This window comes from Euprymna scolopes, unplaced genomic scaffold (assembly GCF_053919585.1).
Source record: "Euprymna scolopes isolate OS-2025 unplaced genomic scaffold, ASM5391958v1 sca7, whole genome shotgun sequence".
NCBI lineage: Eukaryota > Metazoa > Mollusca > Cephalopoda > Sepiida > Sepiolidae > Euprymna > Euprymna scolopes.
The window spans coordinates 355,967-375,587 of record NW_027633768.1 but is presented as its reverse complement, the minus strand read 5'-3'; the positions used below and the strand labels follow the sequence as shown (position 1 = coordinate 375,587).

Below are 19,621 nucleotides of genomic sequence, written 5' to 3'. Positions count from 1 at the left end.
GAGGGGCCGGGGGTAGGGGGGTCGTTGTCGCTCTGCCCGCAACCTTTGCCGCCCGGACCGGTCCACTGACGACCCCGGCCCCGGAGGGAGCCCCTTTATCGCTTCTCGGCCTCTTCTGGCTAAGATCAAAGTGTAGTATCTGTTCTTATCAGCTTAATATCTGATAGGTCCCTCGCATGGAGGGATCACGATATTAAACTGATTTTGGAACTCGGTCAAGGGTTAGGAGCTTGCTCCCCCTTCTCCACGGGTTGGCCTGGTATTGCACTGCCTCCAGGAGTTAACAGCCCCGATTCTGACCCCAGCTCGCTCGGGAAAGAGTCAGAAAACGCAATCCCAAAAACAGACTGACTACTACTTTGATCTTACTACTAAACTAAACGACTTTGTTGGTCCTTACTTCCCTTTACTTAGTTGTTGCTGGCTTTGCTTTCGTTCGCTTTCGGTTCGGTCCGCTCGGCTGGATGGACCGTTCGTTGGTCTCATTAGCTGGATGACGGAGGCGGGCGGGCGGCCCTCCTTGGCCGCTGCCTGCGATCGACGCTTCCACTAGTAGAGAGGGGCCGGGGGTAGGGGGGTCGTTGTCGCTCTGCCCGCAACCTTTGCCGCCCGGACCGGTCCACTGACGACCCCGGCCCCGGAGGGAGCCCCTTTATCGCTTCTCGGCCTCTTCTGGCTAAGATCAAAGTGTAGTATCTGTTCTTATCAGCTTAATATCTGATAGGTCCCTCGCATGGAGGGATCACGATATTAAACTGATTTTTGGAACTCGGTCAAGGGTTAGGAGCTTGCTCCCCCTTCTCCACGGGTTGGCCTGGTATTGCACTGCCTCCAGGAGTTAACAGCCCCGATTCTGACCCCAGCTCGCTCGGGAAAGAGTCAGAAAACGCAATCCCAAAAACAGACTGACTACTACTTTGATCTTACTACTAAACTAAACGACTTTGTTGGTCCTTACTTCCCTTTACTTAGTTGTTGCTGGCTTTGCTTTCGTTCGCTTTCGGTTCGGTCCGCTCGGCTGGATGGACCGTTCGTTGGTCTCATTAGCTGGATGACGGAGGCGGGCGGGCGGCCCTCCTTGGCCGCTGCCTGCGATCGACGCTTCCACTAGTAGAGAGGGGCCGGGGGTAGGGGGGTCGTTGTCGCTCTGCCCGCAACCTTTGCCGCCCGGACCGGTCCACTGACGACCCCGGCCCCGGAGGGAGCCCCTTTATCGCTTCTCGGCCTCTTCTGGCTAAGATCAAAGTGTAGTATCTGTTCTTATCAGCTTAATATCTGATAGGTCCCTCGCATGGAGGGATCACGATATTAAACTGATTTTTGGAACTCGGTCAAGGGTTAGGAGCTTGCTCCCCCTTCTCCACGGGTTGGCCTGGTATTGCACTGCCTCCAGGAGTTAACAGCCCCGATTCTGACCCCAGCTCGCTCGGGAAAGAGTCAGAAAACGCAATCCCAAAAACAGACTGACTACTACTTTGATCTTACTACTAAACTAAACGACTTTGTTGGTCCTTACTTCCCCTTTACTTAGTTGTTGCTGGCTTTGCTTTCGTTCGCTTTCGGTTCGGTCCGCTCGGCTGGATGGACCGTTCGTTGGTCTCATTAGCTGGATGACGGAGGCGGGCGGGCGGCCCTCCTTGGCCGCTGCCTGCGATCGACGCTTCCACTAGTAGAGAGGGGCCGGGGGTAGGGGGGTCGTTGTCGCTCTGCCCGCAACCTTTGCCGCCCGGACCGGTCCACTGACGACCCCGGCCCCGGAGGGAGCCCCTTTATCGCTTCTCGGCCTCTTCTGGCTAAGATCAAAGTGTAGTATCTGTTCTTATCAGCTTAATATCTGATAGGTCCCTCGCATGGAGGGATCACGATATTAAACTGATTTTTGGAACTCGGTCAAGGGTTAGGAGCTTGCTCCCCCTTCTCCACGGGTTGGCCTGGTATTGCACTGCCTCCAGGAGTTAACAGCCCCGATTCTGACCCCAGCTCGCTCGGGAAAGAGTCAGAAAACGCAATCCCAAAAACAGACTGACTACTACTTTGATCTTACTACTAAACTAAACGACTTTGTTGGTCCTTACTTCCCTTTACTTAGTTGTTGCTGGCTTTGCTTTCGTTCGCTTTCGGTTCGGTCCGCTCGGCTGGATGGACCGTTCGTTGGTCTCATTAGCTGGATGACGGAGGCGGGCGGGCGGCCCTCCTTGGCCGCTGCCTGCGATCGACGCTTCCACTAGTAGAGAGGGGCCGGGGGTAGGGGGGTCGTTGTCGCTCTGCCCGCAACCTTTGCCGCCCGGACCGGTCCACTGACGACCCCGGCCCCGGAGGGAGCCCCTTTATCGCTTCTCGGCCTCTTCTGGCTAAGATCAAAGTGTAGTATCTGTTCTTATCAGCTTAATATCTGATAGGTCCCTCGCATGGAGGGATCACGATATTAAACTGATTTTTGGAACTCGGTCAAGGGTTAGGAGCTTGCTCCCCCTTCTCCACGGGTTGGCCTGGTATTGCACTGCCTCCAGGAGTTAACAGCCCCGATTCTGACCCCAGCTCGCTCGGGAAAGAGTCAGAAAACGCAATCCCAAAAACAGACTGACTACTACTTTGATCTTACTACTAAACTAAACGACTTTGTTGGTCCTTACTTCCCTTTACTTAGTTGTTGCTGGCTTTGCTTTCGTTCGCTTTCGGTTCGGTCCGCTCGGCTGGATGGACCGTTCGTTGGTCTCATTAGCTGGATGACGGAGGCGGGCGGGCGGCCCTCCTTGGCCGCTGCCTGCGATCGACGCTTCCACTAGTAGAGAGGGGCCGGGGGTAGGGGGGTCGTTGTCGCTCTGCCCGCAACCTTTGCCGCCCGGACCGGTCCACTGACGACCCCGGCCCCGGAGGGAGCCCCTTTATCGCTTCTCGGCCTCTTCTGGCTAAGATCAAAGTGTAGTATCTGTTCTTATCAGCTTAATATCTGATAGGTCCCTCGCATGGAGGGATCACGATATTAAACTGATTTTTGGAACTCGGTCAAGGGTTAGGAGCTTGCTCCCCCTTCTCCACGGGTTGGCCTGGTATTGCACTGCCTCCAGGAGTTAACAGCCCCGATTCTGACCCCAGCTCGCTCGGGAAAGAGTCAGAAAACGCAATCCCAAAAACAGACTGACTACTACTTTGATCTTACTACTAAACTAAACGACTTTGTTGGTCCTTACTTCCCTTTACTTAGTTGTTGCTGGCTTTGCTTTCGTTCGCTTTCGGTTCGGTCCGCTCGGCTGGATGGACCGTTCGTTGGTCTCATTAGCTGGATGACGGAGGCGGGCGGGCGGCCCTCCTTGGCCGCTGCCTGCGATCGACGCTTCCACTAGTAGAGAGGGGCCGGGGGTAGGGGGGTCGTTGTCGCTCTGCCCGCAACCTTTGCCGCCCGGACCGGTCCACTGACGACCCCGGCCCCGGAGGGAGCCCCTTTATCGCTTCTCGGCCTCTTCTGGCTAAGATCAAAGTGTAGTATCTGTTCTTATCAGCTTAATATCTGATAGGTCCCTCGCATGGAGGGATCACGATATTAAACTGATTTTTGGAACTCGGTCAAGGGTTAGGAGCTTGCTCCCCCTTCTCCACGGGGTTGGCCTGGTATTGCACTGCCTCCAGGAGTTAACAGCCCCGATTCTGACCCCAGCTCGCTCGGGAAAGAGTCAGAAAACGCAATCCCAAAAACAGACTGACTACTACTTTGATCTTACTACTAAACTAAACGACTTTGTTGGTCCTTACTTCCCTTTACTTAGTTGTTGCTGGCTTTGCTTTCGTTCGCTTTCGGTTCGGTCCGCTCGGCTGGATGGACCGTTCGTTGGTCTCATTAGCTGGATGACGGAGGCGGGCGGGCGGCCCTCCTTGGCCGCTGCCTGCGATCGACGCTTCCACTAGTAGAGAGGGGCCGGGGGTAGGGGGGTCGTTGTCGCTCTGCCCGCAACCTTTGCCGCCCGGACCGGTCCACTGACGACCCCGGCCCCGGAGGGAGCCCCTTTATCGCTTCTCGGCCTCTTCTGGCTAAGATCAAAGTGTAGTATCTGTTCTTATCAGCTTAATATCTGATAGGTCCCTCGCATGGAGGGATCACGATATTAAACTGATTTTTGGAACTCGGTCAAGGGTTAGGAGCTTGCTCCCCCTTCTCCACGGGTTGGCCTGGTATTGCACTGCCTCCAGGAGTTAACAGCCCCGATTCTGACCCCAGCTCGCTCGGGAAAGAGTCAGAAAACGCAATCCCAAAAACAGACTGACTACTACTTTGATCTTACTACTAAACTAAACGACTTTGTTGGTCCTTACTTCCCTTTACTTAGTTGTTGCTGGCTTTGCTTTCGTTCGCTTTCGGTTCGGTCCGCTCGGCTGGATGGACCGTTCGTTGGTCTCATTAGCTGGATGACGGAGGCGGGCGGGCGGCCCTCCTTGGCCGCTGCCTGCGATCGACGCTTCCACTAGTAGAGAGGGGCCGGGGGTAGGGGGGTCGTTGTCGCTCTGCCCGCAACCTTTGCCGCCCGGACCGGTCCACTGACGACCCCGGCCCCGGAGGGAGCCCCTTTATCGCTTCTCGGCCTCTTCTGGCTAAGATCAAAGTGTAGTATCTGTTCTTATCAGCTTAATATCTGATAGGTCCCTCGCATGGAGGGATCACGATATTAAACTGATTTTTGGAACTCGGTCAAGGGTTAGGAGCTTGCTCCCCCTTCTCCACGGGTTGGCCTGGTATTGCACTGCCTCCAGGAGTTAACAGCCCCGATTCTGACCCCAGCTCGCTCGGGAAAGAGTCAGAAAACGCAATCCCAAAAACAGACTGACTACTACTTTGATCTTACTACTAAACTAAACGACTTTGTTGGTCCTTACTTCCCTTTACTTAGTTGTTGCTGGCTTTGCTTTCGTTCGCTTTCGGTTCGGTCCGCTCGGCTGGATGGACCGTTCGTTGGTCTCATTAGCTGGATGACGGAGGCGGGCGGGCGGCCCTCCTTGGCCGCTGCCTGCGATCGACGCTTCCACTAGTAGAGAGGGGCCGGGGGTAGGGGGGTCGTTGTCGCTCTGCCCGCAACCTTTGCCGCCCGGACCGGTCCACTGACGACCCCGGCCCCGGAGGAGCCCCTTTATCGCTTCTCGGCCTCTTCTGGCTAAGATCAAAGTGTAGTATCTGTTCTTATCAGCTTAATATCTGATAGGTCCCTCGCATGGAGGGATCACGATATTAAACTGATTTTTGGAACTCGGTCAAGGGTTAGGAGCTTGCTCCCCCTTCTCCACGGGTTGGCCTGGTATTGCACTGCCTCCAGGAGTTAACAGCCCCGATTCTGACCCCAGCTCGCTCGGGAAAGAGTCAGAAAACGCAATCCCAAAAACAGACTGACTACTACTTTGATCTTACTACTAAACTAAACGACTTTGTTGGTCCTTACTTCCCTTTACTTAGTTGTTGCTGGCTTTGCTTTCGTTCGCTTTCGGTTCGGTCCGCTCGGCTGGATGGACCGTTCGTTGGTCTCATTAGCTGGATGACGGAGGCGGGCGGGCGGCCCTCCTTGGCCGCTGCCTGCGATCGACGCTTCCACTAGTAGAGAGGGGCCGGGGGTAGGGGGGTCGTTGTCGCTCTGCCCGCAACCTTTGCCGCCCGGACCGGTCCACTGACGACCCCGGCCCCGGAGGGAGCCCCTTTATCGCTTCTCGGCCTCTTCTGGCTAAGATCAAAGTGTAGTATCTGTTCTTATCAGCTTAATATCTGATAGGTCCCTCGCATGGAGGGATCACGATATTAAACTGATTTTTGGAACTCGGTCAAGGGTTAGGAGCTTGCTCCCCCTTCTCCACGGGTTGGCCTGGTATTGCACTGCCTCCAGGAGTTAACAGCCCCGATTCTGACCCCAGCTCGCTCGGGAAAGAGTCAGAAAACGCAATCCCAAAAACAGACTGACTACTACTTTGATCTTACTACTAAACTAAACGACTTTGTTGGTCCTTACTTCCCTTTACTTAGTTGTTGCTGGCTTTGCTTTCGTTCGCTTTCGGTTCGGTCCGCTCGGCTGGATGGACCGTTCGTTGGTCTCATTAGCTGGATGACGGAGGCGGGCGGGCGGCCCTCCTTGGCCGCTGCCTGCGATCGACGCTTCCACTAGTAGAGAGGGGCCGGGGGTAGGGGGGTCGTTGTCGCTCTGCCCGCAACCTTTGCCGCCCGGACCGGTCCACTGACGACCCCGGCCCCGGAGGGAGCCCCTTTATCGCTTCTCGGCCTCTTCTGGCTAAGATCAAAGTGTAGTATCTGTTCTTATCAGCTTAATATCTGATAGGTCCCTCGCATGGAGGGATCACGATATTAAACTGATTTTTGGAACTCGGTCAAGGGTTAGGAGCTTGCTCCCCCTTCTCCACGGGTTGGCCTGGTATTGCACTGCCTCCAGGAGTTAACAGCCCCGATTCTGACCCCAGCTCGCTCGGGAAAGAGTCAGAAAACGCAATCCCAAAAACAGACTGACTACTACTTTGATCTTACTACTAAACTAAACGACTTTGTTGGTCCTTACTTCCCTTTACTTAGTTGTTGCTGGCTTTGCTTTCGTTCGCTTTCGGTTCGGTCCGCTCGGCTGGATGGACCGTTCGTTGGTCTCATTAGCTGGATGACGGAGGCGGGCGGGCGGCCCTCCTTGGCCGCTGCCTGCGATCGACGCTTCCACTAGTAGAGAGGGGCCGGGGGTAGGGGGGTCGTTGTCGCTCTGCCCGCAACCTTTGCCGCCCGGACCGGTCCACTGACGACCCCGGCCCCGGAGGGAGCCCCTTTATCGCTTCTCGGCCTCTTCTGGCTAAGATCAAAGTGTAGTATCTGTTCTTATCAGCTTAATATCTGATAGGTCCCTCGCATGGAGGGATCACGATATTAAACTGATTTTTGGAACTCGGTCAAGGGTTAGGAGCTTGCTCCCCCTTCTCCACGGGTTGGCCTGGTATTGCACTGCCTCCAGGAGTTAACAGCCCCGATTCTGACCCCAGCTCGCTCGGGAAAGAGTCAGAAAACGCAATCCCAAAAACAGACTGACTACTACTTTGATCTTACTACTAAACTAAACGACTTTGTTGGTCCTTACTTCCCTTTACTTAGTTGTTGCTGGCTTTGCTTTCGTTCGCTTTCGGTTCGGTCCGCTCGGCTGGATGGACCGTTCGTTGGTCTCATTAGCTGGATGACGGAGGCGGGCGGGCGGCCCTCCTTGGCCGCTGCCTGCGATCGACGCTTCCACTAGTAGAGAGGGGCCGGGGGTAGGGGGGTCGTTGTCGCTCTGCCCGCAACCTTTGCCGCCCGGACCGGTCCACTGACGACCCCGGCCCCGGAGGGAGCCCCTTTATCGCTTCTCGGCCTCTTCTGGCTAAGATCAAAGTGTAGTATCTGTTCTTATCAGCTTAATATCTGATAGGTCCCTCGCATGGAGGGATCACGATATTAAACTGATTTTTGGAACTCGGTCAAGGGTTAGGAGCTTGCTCCCCCTTCTCCACGGGTTGGCCTGGTATTGCACTGCCTCCAGGAGTTAACAGCCCCGATTCTGACCCCAGCTCGCTCGGGAAAGAGTCAGAAAACGCAATCCCAAAAACAGACTGACTACTACTTTGATCTTACTACTAAACTAAACGACTTTGTTGGTCCTTACTTCCCTTTACTTAGTTGTTGCTGGCTTTGCTTTCGTTCGCTTTCGGTTCGGTCCGCTCGGCTGGATGGACCGTTCGTTGGTCTCATTAGCTGGATGACGGAGGCGGGCGGGCGGCCCTCCTTGGCCGCTGCCTGCGATCGACGCTTCCACTAGTAGAGAGGGGCCGGGGGTAGGGGGGTCGTTGTCGCTCTGCCCGCAACCTTTGCCGCCCGGACCGGTCCACTGACGACCCCGGCCCCGGAGGGAGCCCCTTTATCGCTTCTCGGCCTCTTCTGGCTAAGATCAAAGTGTAGTATCTGTTCTTATCAGCTTAATATCTGATAGGTCCCTCGCATGGAGGGATCACGATATTAAACTGATTTTTGGAACTCGGTCAAGGGTTAGGAGCTTGCTCCCCCTTCTCCACGGGTTGGCCTGGTATTGCACTGCCTCCAGGAGTTAACAGCCCCGATTCTGACCCCAGCTCGCTCGGGAAAGAGTCAGAAAACGCAATCCCAAAAACAGACTGACTACTACTTTGATCTTACTACTAAACTAAACGACTTTGTTGGTCCTTACTTCCCTTTACTTAGTTGTTGCTGGCTTTGCTTTCGTTCGCTTTCGGTTCGGTCCGCTCGGCTGGATGGACCGTTCGTTGGTCTCATTAGCTGGATGACGGAGGCGGGCGGGCGGCCCTCCTTGGCCGCTGCCTGCGATCGACGCTTCCACTAGTAGAGAGGGGCCGGGGGTAGGGGGGTCGTTGTCGCTCTGCCCGCAACCTTTGCCGCCCGGACCGGTCCACTGACGACCCCGGCCCCGGAGGGAGCCCCTTTATCGCTTCTCGGCCTCTTCTGGCTAAGATCAAAGTGTAGTATCTGTTCTTATCAGCTTAATATCTGATAGGTCCCTCGCATGGAGGGATCACGATATTAAACTGATTTTTGGAACTCGGTCAAGGGTTAGGAGCTTGCTCCCCCTTCTCCACGGGTTGGCCTGGTATTGCACTGCCTCCAGGAGTTAACAGCCCCGATTCTGACCCCAGCTCGCTCGGGAAAGAGTCAGAAAACGCAATCCCAAAAACAGACTGACTACTACTTTGATCTTACTACTAAACTAAACGACTTTGTTGGTCCTTACTTCCCTTTACTTAGTTGTTGCTGGCTTTGCTTTCGTTCGCTTTCGGTTCGGTCCGCTCGGCTGGATGGACCGTTCGTTGGTCTCATTAGCTGGATGACGGAGGCGGGCGGGCGGCCCTCCTTGGCCGCTGCCTGCGATCGACGCTTCCACTAGTAGAGAGGGGCCGGGGGTAGGGGGGTCGTTGTCGCTCTGCCCGCAACCTTTGCCGCCCGGACCGGTCCACTGACGACCCCGGCCCCGGAGGGAGCCCCTTTATCGCTTCTCGGCCTCTTCTGGCTAAGATCAAAGTGTAGTATCTGTTCTTATCAGCTTAATATCTGATAGGTCCCTCGCATGGAGGGATCACGATATTAAACTGATTTTTGGAACTCGGTCAAGGGTTAGGAGCTTGCTCCCCCTTCTCCACGGGTTGGCCTGGTATTGCACTGCCTCCAGGAGTTAACAGCCCCGATTCTGACCCCAGCTCGCTCGGGAAAGAGTCAGAAAACGCAATCCCAAAAACAGACTGACTACTACTTTGATCTTACTACTAAACTAAACGACTTTGTTGGTCCTTACTTCCCTTTACTTAGTTGTTGCTGGCTTTGCTTTCGTTCGCTTTCGGTTCGGTCCGCTCGGCTGGATGGACCGTTCGTTGGTCTCATTAGCTGGATGACGGAGGCGGGCGGGCGGCCCTCCTTGGCCGCTGCCTGCGATCGACGCTTCCACTAGTAGAGAGGGGCCGGGGGTAGGGGGGTCGTTGTCGCTCTGCCCGCAACCTTTGCCGCCCGGACCGGTCCACTGACGACCCCGGCCCCGGAGGGAGCCCCTTTATCGCTTCTCGGCCTCTTCTGGCTAAGATCAAAGTGTAGTATCTGTTCTTATCAGCTTAATATCTGATAGGTCCCTCGCATGGAGGGATCACGATATTAAACTGATTTTTGGAACTCGGTCAAGGGTTAGGAGCTTGCTCCCCCTTCTCCACGGGTTGGCCTGGTATTGCACTGCCTCCAGGAGTTAACAGCCCCGATTCTGACCCCAGCTCGCTCGGGAAAGAGTCAGAAAACGCAATCCCAAAAACAGACTGACTACTACTTTGATCTTACTACTAAACTAAACGACTTTGTTGGTCCTTACTTCCCTTTACTTAGTTGTTGCTGGCTTTGCTTTCGTTCGCTTTCGGTTCGGTCCGCTCGGCTGGATGGACCGTTCGTTGGTCTCATTAGCTGGATGACGGAGGCGGGCGGGCGGCCCTCCTTGGCCGCTGCCTGCGATCGACGCTTCCACTAGTAGAGAGGGGCCGGGGGTAGGGGGGTCGTTGTCGCTCTGCCCGCAACCTTTGCCGCCCGGACCGGTCCACTGACGACCCCGGCCCCGGAGGGAGCCCCTTTATCGCTTCTCGGCCTCTTCTGGCTAAGATCAAAGTGTAGTATCTGTTCTTATCAGCTTAATATCTGATAGGTCCCTCGCATGGAGGGATCACGATATTAAACTGATTTTTGGAACTCGGTCAAGGGTTAGGAGCTTGCTCCCCCTTCTCCACGGGTTGGCCTGGTATTGCACTGCCTCCAGGAGTTAACAGCCCCGATTCTGACCCCAGCTCGCTCGGGAAAGAGTCAGAAAACGCAATCCCAAAAACAGACTGACTACTACTTTGATCTTACTACTAAACTAAACGACTTTGTTGGTCCTTACTTCCCTTTACTTAGTTGTTGCTGGCTTTGCTTTCGTTCGCTTTCGGTTCGGTCCGCTCGGCTGGATGGACCGTTCGTTGGTCTCATTAGCTGGATGACGGAGGCGGGCGGGCGGCCCTCCTTGGCCGCTGCCTGCGATCGACGCTTCCACTAGTAGAGAGGGGCCGGGGGTAGGGGGGTCGTTGTCGCTCTGCCCGCAACCTTTGCCGCCCGGACCGGTCCACTGACGACCCCGGCCCCGGAGGGAGCCCCTTTATCGCTTCTCGGCCTCTTCTGGCTAAGATCAAAGTGTAGTATCTGTTCTTATCAGCTTAATATCTGATAGGTCCCTCGCATGGAGGGATCACGATATTAAACTGATTTTTGGAACTCGGTCAAGGGTTAGGAGCTTGCTCCCCCTTCTCCACGGGTTGGCCTGGTATTGCACTGCCTCCAGGAGTTAACAGCCCCGATTCTGACCCCAGCTCGCTCGGGAAAGAGTCAGAAAACGCAATCCCAAAAACAGACTGACTACTACTTTGATCTTACTACTAAACTAAACGACTTTGTTGGTCCTTACTTCCCTTTACTTAGTTGTTGCTGGCTTTGCTTTCGTTCGCTTTCGGTTCGGTCCGCTCGGCTGGATGGACCGTTCGTTGGTCTCATTAGCTGGATGACGGAGGCGGGCGGGCGGCCCTCCTTGGCCGCTGCCTGCGATCGACGCTTCCACTAGTAGAGAGGGGCCGGGGGTAGGGGGGTCGTTGTCGCTCTGCCCGCAACCTTTGCCGCCCGGACCGGTCCACTGACGACCCCGGCCCCGGAGGGAGCCCCTTTATCGCTTCTCGGCCTCTTCTGGCTAAGATCAAAGTGTAGTATCTGTTCTTATCAGCTTAATATCTGATAGGTCCCTCGCATGGAGGGATCACGATATTAAACTGATTTTTGGAACTCGGTCAAGGGTTAGGAGCTTGCTCCCCCTTCTCCACGGGTTGGCCTGGTATTGCACTGCCTCCAGGAGTTAACAGCCCCGATTCTGACCCCAGCTCGCTCGGGAAAGAGTCAGAAAACGCAATCCCAAAAACAGACTGACTACTACTTTGATCTTACTACTAAACTAAACGACTTTGTTGGTCCTTACTTCCCTTTACTTAGTTGTTGCTGGCTTTGCTTTCGTTCGCTTTCGGTTCGGTCCGCTCGGCTGGATGGACCGTTCGTTGGTCTCATTAGCTGGATGACGGAGGCGGGCGGGCGGCCCTCCTTGGCCGCTGCCTGCGATCGACGCTTCCACTAGTAGAGAGGGGCCGGGGGTAGGGGGGTCGTTGTCGCTCTGCCCGCAACCTTTGCCGCCCGGACCGGTCCACTGACGACCCCGGCCCCGGAGGGAGCCCCTTTATCGCTTCTCGGCCTCTTCTGGCTAAGATCAAAGTGTAGTATCTGTTCTTATCAGCTTAATATCTGATAGGTCCCTCGCATGGAGGGATCACGATATTAAACTGATTTTTGGAACTCGGTCAAGGGTTAGGAGCTTGCTCCCCCTTCTCCACGGGTTGGCCTGGTATTGCACTGCCTCCAGGAGTTAACAGCCCCGATTCTGACCCCAGCTCGCTCGGGAAAGAGTCAGAAAACGCAATCCCAAAAACAGACTGACTACTACTTTGATCTTACTACTAAACTAAACGACTTTGTTGGTCCTTACTTCCCTTTACTTAGTTGTTGCTGGCTTTGCTTTCGTTCGCTTTCGGTTCGGTCCGCTCGGCTGGATGGACCGTTCGTTGGTCTCATTAGCTGGATGACGGAGGCGGGCGGGCGGCCCTCCTTGGCCGCTGCCTGCGATCGACGCTTCCACTAGTAGAGAGGGGCCGGGGGTAGGGGGGTCGTTGTCGCTCTGCCCGCAACCTTTGCCGCCCGGACCGGTCCACTGACGACCCCGGCCCCGGAGGGAGCCCCTTTATCGCTTCTCGGCCTCTTCTGGCTAAGATCAAAGTGTAGTATCTGTTCTTATCAGCTTAATATCTGATAGGTCCCTCGCATGGAGGGATCACGATATTAAACTGATTTTTGGAACTCGGTCAAGGGTTAGGAGCTTGCTCCCCCTTCTCCACGGGTTGGCCTGGTATTGCACTGCCTCCAGGAGTTAACAGCCCCGATTCTGACCCCAGCTCGCTCGGGAAAGAGTCAGAAAACGCAATCCCAAAAACAGACTGACTACTACTTTGATCTTACTACTAAACTAAACGACTTTGTTGGTCCTTACTTCCCTTTACTTAGTTGTTGCTGGCTTTGCTTTCGTTCGCTTTCGGTTCGGTCCGCTCGGCTGGATGGACCGTTCGTTGGTCTCATTAGCTGGATGACGGAGGCGGGCGGGCGGCCCTCCTTGGCCGCTGCCTGCGATCGACGCTTCCACTAGTAGAGAGGGGCCGGGGGTAGGGGGGTCGTTGTCGCTCTGCCCGCAACCTTTGCCGCCCGGACCGGTCCACTGACGACCCCGGCCCCGGAGGGAGCCCCTTTATCGCTTCTCGGCCTCTTCTGGCTAAGATCAAAGTGTAGTATCTGTTCTTATCAGCTTAATATCTGATAGGTCCCTCGCATGGAGGGATCACGATATTAAACTGATTTTTGGAACTCGGTCAAGGGTTAGGAGCTTGCTCCCCCTTCTCCACGGGTTGGCCTGGTATTGCACTGCCTCCAGGAGTTAACAGCCCCGATTCTGACCCCAGCTCGCTCGGGAAAGAGTCAGAAAACGCAATCCCAAAAACAGACTGACTACTACTTTGATCTTACTACTAAACTAAACGACTTTGTTGGTCCTTACTTCCCTTTACTTAGTTGTTGCTGGCTTTGCTTTCGTTCGCTTTCGGTTCGGTCCGCTCGGCTGGATGGACCGTTCGTTGGTCTCATTAGCTGGATGACGGAGGCGGGCGGGCGGCCCTCCTTGGCCGCTGCCTGCGATCGACGCTTCCACTAGTAGAGAGGGGCCGGGGGTAGGGGGGTCGTTGTCGCTCTGCCCGCAACCTTTGCCGCCCGGACCGGTCCACTGACGACCCCGGCCCCGGAGGGAGCCCCTTTATCGCTTCTCGGCCTCTTCTGGCTAAGATCAAAGTGTAGTATCTGTTCTTATCAGCTTAATATCTGATAGGTCCCTCGCATGGAGGGATCACGATATTAAACTGATTTTTGGAACTCGGTCAAGGGTTAGGAGCTTGCTCCCCCTTCTCCACGGGTTGGCCTGGTATTGCACTGCCTCCAGGAGTTAACAGCCCCGATTCTGACCCCAGCTCGCTCGGGAAAGAGTCAGAAAACGCAATCCCAAAAACAGACTGACTACTACTTTGATCTTACTACTAAACTAAACGACTTTGTTGGTCCTTACTTCCCTTTACTTAGTTGTTGCTGGCTTTGCTTTCGTTCGCTTTCGGTTCGGTCCGCTCGGCTGGATGGACCGTTCGTTGGTCTCATTAGCTGGATGACGGAGGCGGGCGGGCGGCCCTCCTTGGCCGCTGCCTGCGATCGACGCTTCCACTAGTAGAGAGGGGCCGGGGGTAGGGGGGTCGTTGTCGCTCTGCCCGCAACCTTTGCCGCCCGGACCGGTCCACTGACGACCCCGGCCCCGGAGGGAGCCCCTTTATCGCTTCTCGGCCTCTTCTGGCTAAGATCAAAGTGTAGTATCTGTTCTTATCAGCTTAATATCTGATAGGTCCCTCGCATGGAGGGATCACGATATTAAACTGATTTTTGGAACTCGGTCAAGGGTTAGGAGCTTGCTCCCCCTTCTCCACGGGTTGGCCTGGTATTGCACTGCCTCCAGGAGTTAACAGCCCCGATTCTGACCCCAGCTCGCTCGGGAAAGAGTCAGAAAACGCAATCCCAAAAACAGACTGACTACTACTTTGATCTTACTACTAAACTAAACGACTTTGTTGGTCCTTACTTCCCTTTACTTAGTTGTTGCTGGCTTTGCTTTCGTTCGCTTTCGGTTCGGTCCGCTCGGCTGGATGGACCGTTCGTTGGTCTCATTAGCTGGATGACGGAGGCGGGCGGGCGGCCCTCCTTGGCCGCTGCCTGCGATCGACGCTTCCACTAGTAGAGAGGGGCCGGGGGTAGGGGGGTCGTTGTCGCTCTGCCCGCAACCTTTGCCGCCCGGACCGGTCCACTGACGACCCCGGCCCCGGAGGGAGCCCCTTTATCGCTTCTCGGCCTCTTCTGGCTAAGATCAAAGTGTAGTATCTGTTCTTATCAGCTTAATATCTGATAGGTCCCTCGCATGGAGGGATCACGATATTAAACTGATTTTTGGAACTCGGTCAAGGGTTAGGAGCTTGCTCCCCCTTCTCCACGGGTTGGCCTGGTATTGCACTGCCTCCAGGAGTTAACAGCCCCGATTCTGACCCCAGCTCGCTCGGGAAAGAGTCAGAAAACGCAATCCCAAAAACAGACTGACTACTACTTTGATCTTACTACTAAACTAAACGACTTTGTTGGTCCTTACTTCCCTTTACTTAGTTGTTGCTGGCTTTGCTTTCGTTCGCTTTCGGTTCGGTCCGCTCGGCTGGATGGACCGTTCGTTGGTCTCATTAGCTGGATGACGGAGGCGGGCGGGCGGCCCTCCTTGGCCGCTGCCTGCGATCGACGCTTCCACTAGTAGAGAGGGGCCGGGGGTAGGGGGGTCGTTGTCGCTCTGCCCGCAACCTTTGCCGCCCGGACCGGTCCACTGACGACCCCGGCCCCGGAGGGAGCCCCTTTATCGCTTCTCGGCCTCTTCTGGCTAAGATCAAAGTGTAGTATCTGTTCTTATCAGCTTAATATCTGATAGGTCCCTCGCATGGAGGGATCACGATATTAAACTGATTTTTGGAACTCGGTCAAGGGTTAGGAGCTTGCTCCCCCTTCTCCACGGGTTGGCCTGGTATTGCACTGCCTCCAGGAGTTAACAGCCCCGATTCTGACCCCAGCTCGCTCGGGAAAGAGTCAGAAAACGCAATCCCAAAAACAGACTGACTACTACTTTGATCTTACTACTAAACTAAACGACTTTGTTGGTCCTTACTTCCCTTTACTTAGTTGTTGCTGGCTTTGCTTTCGTTCGCTTTCGGTTCGGTCCGCTCGGCTGGATGGACCGTTCGTTGGTCTCATTAGCTGGATGACGGAGGCGGGCGGGCGGCCCTCCTTGGCCGCTGCCTGCGATCGACGCTTCCACTAGTAGAGAGGGGCCGGGGGTAGGGGGGTCGTTGTCGCTCTGCCCGCAACCTTTGCCGCCCGGACCGGTCCACTGACGACCCCGGCCCCGGAGGGAGCCCCTTTATCGCTTCTCGGCCTCTTCTGGCTAAGATCAAAGTGTAGTATCTGTTCTTATCAGCTTAATATCTGATAGGTCCCTCGCATGGAGGGATCACGATATTAAACTGATTTTTGGAACTCGGTCAAGGGTTAGGAGCTTGCTCCCCCTTCTCCACGGGTTGGCCTGGTATTGCACTGCCTCCAGGAGTTAACAGCCCCGATTCTGACCCCAGCTCGCTCGGGAAAGAGTCAGAAAACGCAATCCCAAAAACAGACTGACTACTACTTTGATCTTACTACTAAACTAAACGACTTTGTTGGTCCTTACTTCCCTTTACTTAGTTGTTGCTGGCTTTGCTTTCGTTCGCTTTCGGTTCGGTCCGCTCGGCTGGATGGACCGTTCGTTGGTCTCATTAGCTGGATGACGGAGGCGGGCGGGCGGCCCTCCTTGGCCGCTGCCTGCGATCGACGCTTCCACTAGTAGAGAGGGGCCGGGGGTAGGGGGGTCGTTGTCGCTCTGCCCGCAACCTTTGCCGCCCGGACCGGTCCACTGACGACCCCGGCCCCGGAGGGAGCCCCTTTATCGCTTCTCGGCCTCTTCTGGCTAAGATCAAAGTGTAGTATCTGTTCTTATCAGCTTAATATCTGATAGGTCCCTCGCATGGAGGGATCACGATATTAAACTGATTTTTGGAACTCGGTCAAGGGTTAGGAGCTTGCTCCCCCTTCTCCACGGGTTGGCCTGGTATTGCACTGCCTCCAGGAGTTAACAGCCCCGATTCTGACCCCAGCTCGCTCGGGAAAGAGTCAGAAAACGCAATCCCAAAAACAGACTGACTACTACTTTGATCTTACTACTAAACTAAACGACTTTGTTGGTCCTTACTTCCCTTTACTTAGTTGTTGCTGGCTTTGCTTTCGTTCGCTTTCGGTTCGGTCCGCTCGGCTGGATGGACCGTTCGTTGGTCTCATTAGCTGGATGACGGAGGCGGGCGGGCGGCCCTCCTTGGCCGCTGCCTGCGATCGACGCTTCCACTAGTAGAGAGGGGCCGGGGGTAGGGGGGTCGTTGTCGCTCTGCCCGCAACCTTTGCCGCCCGGACCGGTCCACTGACGACCCCGGCCCCGGAGGGAGCCCCTTTATCGCTTCTCGGCCTCTTCTGGCTAAGATCAAAGTGTAGTATCTGTTCTTATCAGCTTAATATCTGATAGGTCCCTCGCATGGAGGGATCACGATATTAAACTGATTTTTGGAACTCGGTCAAGGGTTAGGAGCTTGCTCCCCCTTCTCCACGGGTTGGCCTGGTATTGCACTGCCTCCAGGAGTTAACAGCCCCGATTCTGACCCCAGCTCGCTCGGGAAAGAGTCAGAAAACGCAATCCCAAAAACAGACTGACTACTACTTTGATCTTACTACTAAACTAAACGACTTTGTTGGTCCTTACTTCCCTTTACTTAGTTGTTGCTGGCTTTGCTTTCGTTCGCTTTCGGTTCGGTCCGCTCGGCTGGATGGACCGTTCGTTGGTCTCATTAGCTGGATGACGGAGGCGGGCGGGCGGCCCTCCTTGGCCGCTGCCTGCGATCGACGCTTCCACTAGTAGAGAGGGGCCGGGGGTAGGGGGGTCGTTGTCGCTCTGCCCGCAACCTTTGCCGCCCGGACCGGTCCACTGACGACCCCGGCCCCGGAGGGAGCCCCTTTATCGCTTCTCGGCCTCTTCTGGCTAAGATCAAAGTGTAGTATCTGTTCTTATCAGCTTAATATCTGATAGGTCCCTCGCATGGAGGGATCACGATATTAAACTGATTTTTGGAACTCGGTCAAGGGTTAGGAGCTTGCTCCCCCTTCTCCACGGGTTGGCCTGGTATTGCACTGCCTCCAGGAGTTAACAGCCCCGATTCTGACCCCAGCTCGCTCGGGAAAGAGTCAGAAAACGCAATCCCAAAAACAGACTGACTACTACTTTGATCTTACTACTAAACTAAACGACTTTGTTGGTCCTTACTTCCCTTTACTTAGTTGTTGCTGGCTTTGCTTTCGTTCGCTTTCGGTTCGGTCCGCTCGGCTGGATGGACCGTTCGTTGGTCTCATTAGCTGGATGACGGAGGCGGGCGGGCGGCCCTCCTTGGCCGCTGCCTGCGATCGACGCTTCCACTAGTAGAGAGGGGCCGGGGGTAGGGGGGTCGTTGTCGCTCTGCCCGCAACCTTTGCCGCCCGGACCGGTCCACTGACGACCCCGGCCCCGGAGGGAGCCCCTTTATCGCTTCTCGGCCTCTTCTGGCTAAGATCAAAGTGTAGTATCTGTTCTTATCAGCTTAATATCTGATAGGTCCCTCGCATGGAGGGATCACGATATTAAACTGATTTTTGGAACTCGGTCAAGGGTTAGGAGCTTGCTCCCCCTTCTCCACGGGTTGGCCTGGTATTGCACTGCCTCCAGGAGTTAACAGCCCCGATTCTGACCCCAGCTCGCTCGGGAAAGAGTCAGAAAACGCAATCCCAAAAACAGACTGACTACTACTTTGATCTTACTACTAAACTAAACGACTTTGTTGGTCCTTACTTCCCTTTACTTAGTTGTTGCTGGCTTTGCTTTCGTTCGCTTTCGGTTCGGTCCGCTCGGCTGGATGGACCGTTCGTTGGTCTCATTAGCTGGATGACGGAGGCGGGCGGGCGGCCCTCCTTGGCCGCTGCCTGCGATCGACGCTTCCACTAGTAGAGAGGGGCCGGGGGTAGGGGGGTCGTTGTCGCTCTGCCCGCAACCTTTGCCGCCCGGACCGGTCCACTGACGACCCCGGCCCCGGAGGGAGCCCCTTTATCGCTTCTCGGCCTCTTCTGGCTAAGATCAAAGTGTAGTATCTGTTCTTATCAGCTTAATATCTGATAGGTCCCTCGCATGGAGGGATCACGATATTAAACTGATTTTTGGAACTCGGTCAAGGGTTAGGAGCTTGCTCCCCCTTCTCCACGGGTTGGCCTGGTATTGCACTGCCTCCAGGAGTTAACAGCCCCGATTCTGACCCCAGCTCGCTCGGGAAAGAGTCAGAAAACGCAATCCCAAAAACAGACTGACTACTACTTTGATCTTACTACTAAACTAAACGACTTTGTTGGTCCTTACTTCCCTTTACTTAGTTGTTGCTGGCTTTGCTTTCGTTCGCTTTCGGTTCGGTCCGCTCGGCTGGATGGACCGTTCGTTGGTCTCATTAGCTGGATGACGGAGGCGGGCGGGCGGCCCTCCTTGGCCGCTGCCTGCGATCGACGCTTCCACTAGTAGAGAGGGGCCGGGGGTAGGGGGGTCGTTGTCGCTCTGCCCGCAACCTTTGCCGCCCGGACCGGTCCACTGACGACCCCGGCCCCGGAGGGAGCCCCTTTATCGCTTCTCGGCCTCTTCTGGCTAAGATCAAAGTGTAGTATCTGTTCTTCAGCTTACGAAACTTTTGCTCTTTTCCAATTGTCTGAGAAGGGATCTGCCACCGGGCTCTTTAGCCAGGTTAAGGCATTTACTTGTCCACAAGGACCAGACCCCCTCCTTTGGGGAGCCAGGACCTTGTTGTTAGTCTAAGGTTTTTAGTATTAAGTAGTTTTAAGTAGTTTTAAGTTCTTCTTTTCTCCCTCTCTCTGGGAGGAATGTCTACTTCTCCCTCTTAATTAACTAGCGGCACTCTGACCCGCTAGTCTTTTGTCTTCCTTCGCTGCTCTCCCGTTGGATCGAGCAGACCGGGTCTCTTTGTCGCTTCCTGTTGGGGTTGTTTGTGGGAAGGGTTTTGGGGTTAATACCTCTTCGTTTTTGCCTTCTCTCTGGGCAAAGATGCCTTTCCCTCTCTCCTCTTAATTGCGACGCGGCACTCTGACCCGCTAGCCACCACTGCGTCTCACTTCTCTGCTCTCCCCCCGCAAGGGGGGATCGAGCTGACTAACCCGACT

The 19,621-nt window shown here is 55.1% G+C and overlaps 34 non-coding genes and 1 pseudogene across 34 annotated transcripts; all 35 read left to right on the top strand.

Moving 5' to 3' along the window:
- Positions 1 to 97: 97 nt before the first annotated feature.
- LOC145275516 (U2 spliceosomal RNA) lies at positions 98 to 297 on the top strand. Its single transcript, XR_013867336.1, has one exon. It is a non-coding gene; the product is annotated as a U2 spliceosomal RNA (small nuclear RNA).
- Positions 298 to 654: 357 nt separating this feature from the next.
- Positions 655 to 855, top strand: LOC145275952 (U2 spliceosomal RNA). Its single transcript, XR_013867707.1, has one exon. It is a non-coding gene; the product is annotated as a U2 spliceosomal RNA (small nuclear RNA).
- A 357-nt stretch (positions 856 to 1,212) lies between these two features.
- LOC145275951 (U2 spliceosomal RNA) lies at positions 1,213 to 1,413 on the top strand. Its single transcript, XR_013867706.1, has one exon. It is a non-coding gene; the product is annotated as a U2 spliceosomal RNA (small nuclear RNA).
- Positions 1,414 to 1,771: 358 nt separating this feature from the next.
- LOC145275950 (U2 spliceosomal RNA) lies at positions 1,772 to 1,972 on the top strand. Its single transcript, XR_013867705.1, has one exon. It is a non-coding gene; the product is annotated as a U2 spliceosomal RNA (small nuclear RNA).
- Positions 1,973 to 2,329: 357 nt separating this feature from the next.
- Positions 2,330 to 2,530, top strand: LOC145275949 (U2 spliceosomal RNA). Its single transcript, XR_013867704.1, has one exon. It is a non-coding gene; the product is annotated as a U2 spliceosomal RNA (small nuclear RNA).
- A 357-nt stretch (positions 2,531 to 2,887) lies between these two features.
- LOC145275947 (U2 spliceosomal RNA) lies at positions 2,888 to 3,088 on the top strand. Its single transcript, XR_013867702.1, has one exon. It is a non-coding gene; the product is annotated as a U2 spliceosomal RNA (small nuclear RNA).
- Positions 3,089 to 3,445: 357 nt separating this feature from the next.
- On the top strand, positions 3,446 to 3,647 carry LOC145275511 (U2 spliceosomal RNA). The gene has a single exon (XR_013867332.1). It is a non-coding gene; the product is annotated as a U2 spliceosomal RNA (small nuclear RNA).
- Positions 3,648 to 4,004: 357 nt separating this feature from the next.
- On the top strand, positions 4,005 to 4,205 carry LOC145275946 (U2 spliceosomal RNA). The gene has a single exon (XR_013867701.1). It is a non-coding gene; the product is annotated as a U2 spliceosomal RNA (small nuclear RNA).
- A 357-nt stretch (positions 4,206 to 4,562) lies between these two features.
- On the top strand, positions 4,563 to 4,763 carry LOC145275945 (U2 spliceosomal RNA). Its single transcript, XR_013867700.1, has one exon. It is a non-coding gene; the product is annotated as a U2 spliceosomal RNA (small nuclear RNA).
- A 356-nt stretch (positions 4,764 to 5,119) lies between these two features.
- LOC145275944 (U2 spliceosomal RNA) lies at positions 5,120 to 5,320 on the top strand. The gene has a single exon (XR_013867699.1). It is a non-coding gene; the product is annotated as a U2 spliceosomal RNA (small nuclear RNA).
- A 357-nt stretch (positions 5,321 to 5,677) lies between these two features.
- On the top strand, positions 5,678 to 5,878 carry LOC145275943 (U2 spliceosomal RNA). The gene has a single exon (XR_013867698.1). It is a non-coding gene; the product is annotated as a U2 spliceosomal RNA (small nuclear RNA).
- A 357-nt stretch (positions 5,879 to 6,235) lies between these two features.
- On the top strand, positions 6,236 to 6,436 carry LOC145275941 (U2 spliceosomal RNA). Its single transcript, XR_013867697.1, has one exon. It is a non-coding gene; the product is annotated as a U2 spliceosomal RNA (small nuclear RNA).
- A 357-nt stretch (positions 6,437 to 6,793) lies between these two features.
- Positions 6,794 to 6,994, top strand: LOC145275940 (U2 spliceosomal RNA). The gene has a single exon (XR_013867696.1). It is a non-coding gene; the product is annotated as a U2 spliceosomal RNA (small nuclear RNA).
- Positions 6,995 to 7,351: 357 nt separating this feature from the next.
- On the top strand, positions 7,352 to 7,552 carry LOC145275939 (U2 spliceosomal RNA). The gene has a single exon (XR_013867695.1). It is a non-coding gene; the product is annotated as a U2 spliceosomal RNA (small nuclear RNA).
- A 357-nt stretch (positions 7,553 to 7,909) lies between these two features.
- Positions 7,910 to 8,110, top strand: LOC145275938 (U2 spliceosomal RNA). Its single transcript, XR_013867694.1, has one exon. It is a non-coding gene; the product is annotated as a U2 spliceosomal RNA (small nuclear RNA).
- Positions 8,111 to 8,467: 357 nt separating this feature from the next.
- LOC145275937 (U2 spliceosomal RNA) lies at positions 8,468 to 8,668 on the top strand. Its single transcript, XR_013867693.1, has one exon. It is a non-coding gene; the product is annotated as a U2 spliceosomal RNA (small nuclear RNA).
- Positions 8,669 to 9,025: 357 nt separating this feature from the next.
- Positions 9,026 to 9,226, top strand: LOC145275935 (U2 spliceosomal RNA). The gene has a single exon (XR_013867691.1). It is a non-coding gene; the product is annotated as a U2 spliceosomal RNA (small nuclear RNA).
- Positions 9,227 to 9,583: 357 nt separating this feature from the next.
- LOC145275934 (U2 spliceosomal RNA) lies at positions 9,584 to 9,784 on the top strand. Its single transcript, XR_013867690.1, has one exon. It is a non-coding gene; the product is annotated as a U2 spliceosomal RNA (small nuclear RNA).
- Positions 9,785 to 10,141: 357 nt separating this feature from the next.
- LOC145275933 (U2 spliceosomal RNA) lies at positions 10,142 to 10,342 on the top strand. Its single transcript, XR_013867689.1, has one exon. It is a non-coding gene; the product is annotated as a U2 spliceosomal RNA (small nuclear RNA).
- Positions 10,343 to 10,699: 357 nt separating this feature from the next.
- Positions 10,700 to 10,900, top strand: LOC145275932 (U2 spliceosomal RNA). Its single transcript, XR_013867688.1, has one exon. It is a non-coding gene; the product is annotated as a U2 spliceosomal RNA (small nuclear RNA).
- A 357-nt stretch (positions 10,901 to 11,257) lies between these two features.
- LOC145275930 (U2 spliceosomal RNA) lies at positions 11,258 to 11,458 on the top strand. Its single transcript, XR_013867687.1, has one exon. It is a non-coding gene; the product is annotated as a U2 spliceosomal RNA (small nuclear RNA).
- A 357-nt stretch (positions 11,459 to 11,815) lies between these two features.
- Positions 11,816 to 12,016, top strand: LOC145275929 (U2 spliceosomal RNA). The gene has a single exon (XR_013867686.1). It is a non-coding gene; the product is annotated as a U2 spliceosomal RNA (small nuclear RNA).
- Positions 12,017 to 12,373: 357 nt separating this feature from the next.
- LOC145275928 (U2 spliceosomal RNA) lies at positions 12,374 to 12,574 on the top strand. Its single transcript, XR_013867685.1, has one exon. It is a non-coding gene; the product is annotated as a U2 spliceosomal RNA (small nuclear RNA).
- A 357-nt stretch (positions 12,575 to 12,931) lies between these two features.
- LOC145275927 (U2 spliceosomal RNA) lies at positions 12,932 to 13,132 on the top strand. The gene has a single exon (XR_013867684.1). It is a non-coding gene; the product is annotated as a U2 spliceosomal RNA (small nuclear RNA).
- Positions 13,133 to 13,489: 357 nt separating this feature from the next.
- LOC145275926 (U2 spliceosomal RNA) lies at positions 13,490 to 13,690 on the top strand. The gene has a single exon (XR_013867683.1). It is a non-coding gene; the product is annotated as a U2 spliceosomal RNA (small nuclear RNA).
- A 357-nt stretch (positions 13,691 to 14,047) lies between these two features.
- Positions 14,048 to 14,248, top strand: LOC145275925 (U2 spliceosomal RNA). The gene has a single exon (XR_013867682.1). It is a non-coding gene; the product is annotated as a U2 spliceosomal RNA (small nuclear RNA).
- A 357-nt stretch (positions 14,249 to 14,605) lies between these two features.
- On the top strand, positions 14,606 to 14,806 carry LOC145275923 (U2 spliceosomal RNA). Its single transcript, XR_013867680.1, has one exon. It is a non-coding gene; the product is annotated as a U2 spliceosomal RNA (small nuclear RNA).
- A 357-nt stretch (positions 14,807 to 15,163) lies between these two features.
- LOC145275922 (U2 spliceosomal RNA) lies at positions 15,164 to 15,364 on the top strand. The gene has a single exon (XR_013867679.1). It is a non-coding gene; the product is annotated as a U2 spliceosomal RNA (small nuclear RNA).
- Positions 15,365 to 15,721: 357 nt separating this feature from the next.
- LOC145275921 (U2 spliceosomal RNA) lies at positions 15,722 to 15,922 on the top strand. Its single transcript, XR_013867678.1, has one exon. It is a non-coding gene; the product is annotated as a U2 spliceosomal RNA (small nuclear RNA).
- Positions 15,923 to 16,279: 357 nt separating this feature from the next.
- LOC145275919 (U2 spliceosomal RNA) lies at positions 16,280 to 16,480 on the top strand. The gene has a single exon (XR_013867677.1). It is a non-coding gene; the product is annotated as a U2 spliceosomal RNA (small nuclear RNA).
- Positions 16,481 to 16,837: 357 nt separating this feature from the next.
- Positions 16,838 to 17,038, top strand: LOC145275918 (U2 spliceosomal RNA). The gene has a single exon (XR_013867676.1). It is a non-coding gene; the product is annotated as a U2 spliceosomal RNA (small nuclear RNA).
- A 357-nt stretch (positions 17,039 to 17,395) lies between these two features.
- On the top strand, positions 17,396 to 17,596 carry LOC145275917 (U2 spliceosomal RNA). The gene has a single exon (XR_013867675.1). It is a non-coding gene; the product is annotated as a U2 spliceosomal RNA (small nuclear RNA).
- A 357-nt stretch (positions 17,597 to 17,953) lies between these two features.
- LOC145275916 (U2 spliceosomal RNA) lies at positions 17,954 to 18,154 on the top strand. Its single transcript, XR_013867674.1, has one exon. It is a non-coding gene; the product is annotated as a U2 spliceosomal RNA (small nuclear RNA).
- Positions 18,155 to 18,511: 357 nt separating this feature from the next.
- Positions 18,512 to 18,712, top strand: LOC145275915 (U2 spliceosomal RNA). Its single transcript, XR_013867673.1, has one exon. It is a non-coding gene; the product is annotated as a U2 spliceosomal RNA (small nuclear RNA).
- Positions 18,713 to 19,069: 357 nt separating this feature from the next.
- LOC145275537 (U2 spliceosomal RNA) lies at positions 19,070 to 19,293 on the top strand (annotated as a pseudogene).
- Positions 19,294 to 19,621: the final 328 nt, after the last annotated feature.